The sequence below is a fragment of the Anolis sagrei genome, chromosome 6 (genome assembly GCF_037176765.1).
Source record: "Anolis sagrei isolate rAnoSag1 chromosome 6, rAnoSag1.mat, whole genome shotgun sequence".
Lineage (NCBI taxonomy): Eukaryota > Metazoa > Chordata > Lepidosauria > Squamata > Dactyloidae > Anolis > Anolis sagrei.
Genome location: NC_090026.1, coordinates 112,533,082 through 112,541,167, shown reverse-complemented (window position 1 = coordinate 112,541,167; position 8,086 = coordinate 112,533,082). Strand labels below are relative to the sequence as shown.

Sequence of the window (8,086 nt, the reverse complement as noted above, 5' to 3'; positions counted from 1 at the left end):
CCTCCAGCCTGTGTGCTACACAAATTTCAAGATGTAAGTCTACACAAAAATAACTAGATTCTTAACATAAGGAGATCAATATTCAAATTTTACTGACTAGTATTTATAATAATAATAATAATAATAATAATAATAATAATAATAATAGCAACAACTTTATTCTTATACCCCACCACCATCTCCCTGAAGAGACTCAGGGCAGCTTACACACAGGACAGAATGACCACAAGATGTAAAAGCAAAACAATCCATTAAACAAAACACAATTAAAATAACATAGTAAAATATAACAATCCAAAATTAAAAATACAATTTAATAAAACATAAGAGTATTAAATGCAACATTGAAACTCCATCAAAACAATGCTCAACAAATACCAATAACCAGAATTACTAAAATGGGCTTGCTCAGGCTGTAAAAGGGGCAGGCATGGGATAGTGCAAAACAGCAAACCATAGGGCTGGGGAATTGGAAGAAGTTCAGAGAACATAGTATTATCTGGCAACTAAGGGACTGGGCATTTATAACTAGGGAGTAGTTGTTCTCAAATGCTTGCTGAAATATCCAGGTTTTCAGACACCTGTGAAAGGAGGACAGTGTGAGGGCTTGTCTAATTTCTCTGGGGAAGATGTTCAATAGTCAGGGGGCCACCACCAAGAAGGCCCTCTCCCTCATCCCCACCAGCCATGCTTGTGGTGGTGGGAGTGAGAGGAGAGCTTCCCCAGCAGATCTTTGAACCCGCACCGTTTCATAGAGGGAGATGCAGTCATGAACACAGACGGGGCCATTGGGTCACTAAGTAATGCTGGATGATCACCTCTCTACCACCCAATTTGCATGTAGCTAATCTACAACAATATGTGTTAAACGTATCTCGGCCTATCAGCCCACCAGGACCCTAAGATCTTCTGGGGGCCCTGCTCTCTATCCCGGCTGCTTCACATGTGCGGCTGGCGGGGACGAGAGACAGGGCCTTTTCTGTGGTGGCCCCGCGGCTATGGAACGCCCTCCCCATGGAGGTAAGATCAGCCCCCTCATTGATGGTATTCCGGAAAAGACTAAAAACCTGGATGTTCGAGCAGGCGTTCGGTTAACTCAGTGCAATAAGTGTAATGATTGAAGGACTGGCAATTTGGACGACGAAACTGGATCGCGATTTTAGTCAAGAGATGAATTGGATTGTTTATTGATATATGTATTGTGGATTGTGTTTTTATGTTTTAAACTGTATACTGTTGTTTGTTATAAGTTGTTGTAAACCGCGTTGAGTCGCCGGCTAGGCTGAGAAACGGCGGTATACAAGTATAGCAAATAAATAAATAAAATAAATAATAATAAATAAAATAAATAAATTGTTTTGACGTGAGGAGACATTTCTGCTACATGATTCTAGAACTGGTTATTTGACAATAACGCAAATAAAACTGATCCAAGGCACCAATTCCTTTGCTACCCACAATATTCCTTTAGCTAATATCCCAGAGGACAAGGTCAGAATTCAAAATTACCTCAGAGAGCTGTGCCTAAACTAATACAATCGATTTCAACAGAGATCAATGCAAGGAAGAAAAAGTGAAATGTAGAAATATAGGGTGGGTGACACATGTGTGAAAACAGTACCTGTCAGCAAGATCTAGGAGTCTTAGTAGACCACAAGCTAAACATGAGTCAACAATATCAACAATTCAAGGCATTTATGAGTTGCACCTATAGGAGTGTAATGTCTTGAACAGGGGAAATAGCAGTAGAACTCTATTCTGCTTTGGTTAGACCTTATCTGCAATACTGTGTCCAGTTCTGGGTAGAACAGTTCAGCAAGGAAGTTAACAAGCTGTGTGTAGAGAAAGCAAGCCTTATGAAGAATATTTAGAAAATTAAGCATATTTTGTCTGGAGAAGAGAAGATAGAATTACAAAAAAAGAGATTCCACTGCTTTGCAGTAAAGTATCTTAATTCTAAATACTTACGTTTCAGTCTATGATGACAGCATGAGAAACAATAACATACATACCACTGACACTGCCTGGCTGGGTAGCTGCAAGTTGTTGAGCTTCTTGTAGCTCTTTTTGATTAGACTCCAACTTTTCTAACAACAGTTGCTTCTTTTCGGATAGTTTGTGTATTTTAGACAATTCCCTTTCTGCAGGCAGAATTTTTAAGAATCATCTTAAAAATAATCTCACCTATAAAATCACATATTATTTTACCAGCTAGTAGAAGAAGGGATCTTGATTTGGTTACCTCTCTCCCCATCCTGGAGCAAAGATTGAACAGAAGGGGTAGACTGGGGGTTCCCCAGCCCTCTAGACCAGTGGTTCTCATCCTGTGGATCCCAAGGTATTTTGGCCTACTTCCAGTCAGTTTATCATCTGTTAGGATTTCTGAGAATTGGAGGTCAAAACATCTGGGGACCCACAGATTGAGAAACACTGCTCTAGATACTGAGAAAGAGGGGAGCAGAAGAGTAAGAGGGCGCCACTGCTGTCCTTGCAGCTGCTTCACTCTGCCTGGTGTTCTGAACTCTCCCCCAAGCAAGTAATCCTTCCTACTGCTCACAATCAGAATGAGCAACACTGGGGAGAGGGCACAATCAAGAAGGCGGTGAAGGAGAAGCAACAGTAGGGGGGAGGCAAGCTGGCCTGGCTAAATGCTTATTGTATCCCACCTGTTTTGCCAGTGCAACCATTGTTCATACCTTGCTACCTGACACACCACTGCTTGCCTTGCATTGTCTCCATTTCTTCCTGTTACCATGCCCTGCATTTCATTCTGGGCAAGAAGAGGTATCCATGGCCACTACTATCACAATCACTGCCTCCCTTTCCTGGCCCAGCAAGCAGCTCTGCTAGATTTGGAATGGGCCATGAAGTAACAGTAGCACCTCATTCTTTAACAGCCTTTTAAGCAACAAGCTGACAGAGGAGCAGAGCCAGGAGTCTTAATATGTTCAGTGGAAAACTATACAACCAGGCATCACTCCTCTCTGATGGTGTCCTCCAGTGGGCGCTACACTCCCAACACCCCGCTAGTTGTGACACTGGTAACTTGTTAACTATTTAAACATTGTCCAACAGCTTTCCTAACAATTAGCTGAATTTTGGGAACAATTATTTTAAGTTATGGAATTGTAGTGAAAAACCAACCATTCACAATTAATTTTCATGTTCTTATTCTCAAATAAACAGCAACGCAATTATTATGGTTCTCACCATGATAATTAGGATAACACTAAAGCAATATGTATCACAAATACCATTTATTAACATCCAGATTTACGTATCTTGTACTTACCAATAGGTGGTACATATATAGCTTTTTCTGAAGCACAACGATATGTATTTTTTATGTCATCCAGTGTTGTCTCTAGATCTGCAGTCAGCTGTTTCCTTTGCTCAGACAACTCCTCCAGCCTGTGTGCTACATAATTTCACAACAAAGTGTAAATCTACACAAAAATAACTAGATTCTTAAAATAGGGGGATGAACATTCGAAATTTTCCGAGATATCATGAATCCTACTGCCTATAATTTGTCACTATGTAATGCTGAATGACCACCTCTCTACCTACCACCCAGTTTGTGTGTGGCTAATCTAGAAAAGGTTGTGTTAAATTGTTTTGTCATGATGGATCACTTCTGCTAAATGATTCTAAAACTGGCTGATAACTCAATGGCTTGTACCCATACAGCATGCCTTTTGAAAGTCCAACTAGGTGTGTGTGATGACAATGCAAACAAAACTGATCCGAGACACCAATTCCTTTGCCACCTACAACATTCTTTTGACTAATACCCCAGAGGACAGGATCAGAATTCAAATTGACGTTTGGGAGCTGGGCCCAAAACTAATACAATCTGTTTCAACACAGATCAATGTAAGATAGTACATCTAGGCAAGAAAAGTGAAATACACAAACATAAGATTGTTGAGATATGTGTGAAAGCAGTACCTGTGAAAATTATCTAGGAGTCTTAGTAGACCACAAACTAAACATGAGCCAACAATGTGATGTGGCAGCCAAAATACCCAATGCAATTCTCAGTTACATTTACAGGAGTATAATGTCCAGAACAAGGGAATGAATAGTAGTCACTCGTTTCTGCTTAGGAATACTGGAACACTGTGTCCAGTTCCGGGCATCACAGTTAAAGAAACTGTAGAGAAGAGTGACCAAGATGAACAAAAGACAGAAAAGCAAGTCTTATGAAGAATTGATCCGATTTTGTTTGAAGGGAAGATTGAGATAAGACCTTATAGCATTCTAAATGCTTGAGTATAGGAGCCAGCCTGGTTTCAGCTGCACTGGTGACTGGAATCAATGGCTTCAAATTACAAAAGAGATTCCACCTAAATATTATGGGGAGGGGTTACTGTAAGAGCTGTTCAATGTTGGAACAGAATGCATGAAAATTGTGGACTTTTCATCTTTGGAGTTCTTTAAGCAGGACTTGGATGACCATCTGTTAAGAGTGATGCAACTGTATATTCCTACATAGCATGGGCTTGACTTGATGGCCATTCTATGACTCTTAGAGAAGAAAGCACACTTATAAAGCAGGCTGTTTTGCATTCAAGCATCTTAATTCTAAATTCTTATGCTTAAGTCTATAATATTCACATGAGAAATAACATACATACCACTGACACTGCCTGGCTCGGCAGCTTCAAGTTGCTGGGCTTCTTGTAGCTCTTTCTGATTAGATTCCAACTTTCCTAACAAGATTTGCTTCTTTTCAGATAATTTATGTATTTTAGACAAATCCCTTTCTGCAAGCAGAATTTTAAATAATCATATAAAAAATAATCTCACTTGTAAACTCACATATAATTTCATCATGTCAACATTTTGAAGATCCACTATGATATGTAAAGATCGAATGCCGAAAGACCTACCAGAAACTGCATATAGACATTACCCAGAGCAAGCCATGCGACTAAACAAAGTTGAGTGATCTGTCATGCCATCAATAGTTGCCCCATGGCACCTCACAGTTCCAGTAATTGGGAGAAGCTAGTAGAAAGGGAAATCTGGATTTGGTTGCCTCTCTCTCCATCCTGGAGCAAAGATTGGACAGAAGATGTGGCCTGGGAATCCCTCAGCCCTTTAGAAGTTGAGAAGGAGGGGAGCAGAAGAGTAGGAGGGTGTCCACTGCAGCTGCTTTACTCTGCCTGATGTTCCGAACTCTCCCCACAAAAAGTGATCCTTCCTACCGCCCACAATAAGAAAGCGCAACCTTAAGGAAAAGGCACAGTGAAGAAGGCAGTGGAAGGAGAAGCAACAGCACGTGGGAAGGGGAGCTGACCTGGCTATATGACCATTATCTCCTGCCTGTTTTGCCAGTACAACCACTATCCAGGCCCTGCTACCTGACACACCACTGCCTGCCTTACACTGCACTTCATTTTGGACAAGGGGAGGTATCCATGACCACCACTGCCACTGTCTCACTTTTCTGGCCCAGCCAGGAGCCTTGCCAGACTTGGAATGGGCCATTAGGTGAGGGTACGACACCCCCTAACAGTCATTTAAGTAGCCAGCTGACAGAAGAGCACAACCAGGGGTCTTGATATGCAAGATGAAACACCATGCAGCCAAGTGTTATCCCTCTCTGATGGTGTCACTCAGTGGGTATCAGACTCCCCATGAGTAAAGTCACTAGTAACTTGTTAACTGTTTAAACATTTGTCACATGGTCCTCAAATGATTAGCTGAACTTTTGGAACAATTTTTTGAAGTTATGCAATTCTAATAAACAACCAATCACTCACAGTTTTTGGACTGTGTTTATTCTCAAATGAACTGCATCTGATATAATCTATAAGCTTCAATATTAAATATTACACACACAGTTTCCCAGAGGAACCTTTGTTAAACATTTTTGCTAATTATGAAATTTAATTTATAAAAAATGAGTGCAATTGCAAGAATGTATCAATGAAAAAGAAATAATAATCAGACATTATATATTAATAAAATCGGGAGCTACACTAAATGCTAGACCAAAATTTCTAGAAGACTGGCTTCTACAAGATATCACAGCTTCCCATCTATCCCAACACTGTGCTAAGAAGCAAGGCATTTCAAGCATACTTCACTGATACCAATAAATACTGTATAATGCATGCATATTTTAAAATGAATTAGAGGTGTGCCCCCATAGCTATGGTTTGGGCCACCTAGTCAGATGGCACATGGGAGGAATCCCAGCAGTTGTGGATTGCTCCTCGTGCCATCTATAGAAAAAGAACTGAGGTAGAGTCATGCTAGATTATCAAGTTGTGAGAATGTCTGGACTCAGGAATGATTGGAAATCAGACTAATTATGCCTCTAACTCATTACCATGATAATTAAGATAACACCTGAGGAATATGCCAATGATTAAAATGCAAATGTATCTTGTACTTACCAATAGGTGGCACATATATAGCTCTTTCTGAAACATGATGATACATACTTTGCATGTCATCCACTGTTGCCTCTAGATCTGCAGTCAAATGTTTCTTTTGCTCATACAACTCCTCCAGTCTGTGTGCTACACAAGTTTCACAACAAAATTTACACAAAAATAACTCGATTCTTTAAATAAGGGGATGGATATTCATTTTTTTTCTGAGCTAACAAATATTACTCCCTAATGTTTATATTTCTTGGATCACTAAGTAATGCTGAATAACTGCCTCTCTATCTACAACCCAGTTTACATATAGCTAATTTAGAAAGAGATGTGTTAAATTGTTTTGACAAGATGGGACATTTCTGCTACATGATTATGTATTTTAATACATATTTTATAGAAATATGTTTATGTAAATATGTATATTTTATAGAAATACTTTTTAATATGTGCATTTGTGATATTTTATATATTTATGTGTTTTAATTATTCTGAAACCCGTCACAAGGAGAGGCAAGTAAGAAATAAAATTATTATTATTATCAGAACTGGCTGATAACTCAATGGAAGGTATCCATACAGCATGCCTTTTGAAAGTCCAAGCAGGTGTCTTAGATAATAATGCAAACACTACTGATACATGGCTCTAAATCCTTTGTCACACACAGCTACGGAGATCAACAAAGGTCTTCATTTACAAATCAGAGCCAAAAATAGATTGCGTCATTCAGAGAGATTACTGAGGAAATTTGTGAAATAAATTCATGGGAAATGCAATGACTTCATGGGTGTCTATTAAACAAGTTGTTTACCTTAAGGTTAGTTCAGACAACACTGCGTTAGAGTGAGAAGCTAAGTCTGAGTTCTCTTGTTCCTGGTTCAAGTCAAACTTTGATTTTGGATTTATATATATTCTGGAAATTTTCTATGTTCCTATTCACATTCTCATGTTCAAGTTTTACTGATTATGTATTCTTGATTGTGGACTTATGGTGTATTTGTGATATCTGGCTGTTCCTGGACTTTGTCACCTCTGGAACTTTATGAGACATTTTTATTATTGTTTGGTTATCACCTGTTGCTTTTTGGATATATCTTCCTTTCTTATTCCTGCTTTTTGATATGTTTTGTGTGAGTTACAATAAACTGTTTGTGGATATTCCTGGACTCCTGTGTGGTGCAGTGGTCATAGGTGTTTCCAGGCCTGGAGTGCAACACATGAAATATGAAATGCAGAAATATAGGATAGGTGACACATGACTTGAAAGCACTACCTGTGAGAAAGATCTAGGAGTCTTAATTGATGGCAAGCTAAACATGAGTTAACAATGTGATATGGCACCCCAAACATCCAATGCAACTCAGGAGTATGGTTTCCAGGAAACTGGAAAATAATAGTTGCACTCTACTCTGCTTTGGTTAGACCTTATCTGGAATATTGTGTCAACTTCAGGGCATCACAGTTAAAAAAGAATATTAACAAACTATATGTAGAGAAGAAGGACCAAGATGATCAAAGGCTTCATGAGAAACAACTTGGAGACCTGGGCAAGTCTTGCTTGGACAAAAGAAGACTGAGATAGCATTACAGCTGTCTTTAAATACTTGAAGTATTGTAGAAGATGGAGCCAGCTGGTGCTCTGCTGTAAGGGGACTAGAATCAATGGCTTCAAATTACAAGAAAAATA

At 39.3% G+C, this 8,086-nt stretch overlaps 1 long non-coding RNA gene across 1 annotated transcript; it reads right to left on the bottom strand.

Annotated features, from left to right (window-relative positions):
- Window positions 1–2,041: 2,041 nt before the first annotated feature.
- Window positions 2,042–4,764, bottom strand: LOC132779786 (uncharacterized). Its single transcript, XR_009631821.2, has 3 exons — window positions 4,641–4,764; window positions 3,293–3,418; window positions 2,042–2,141 (listed from the first exon to the last, which is right to left on the bottom strand). It is a non-coding gene; the product is annotated as an uncharacterized lncRNA (long non-coding RNA).
- Between the last annotated feature and the right edge of the window lie 3,322 nt (window positions 4,765–8,086).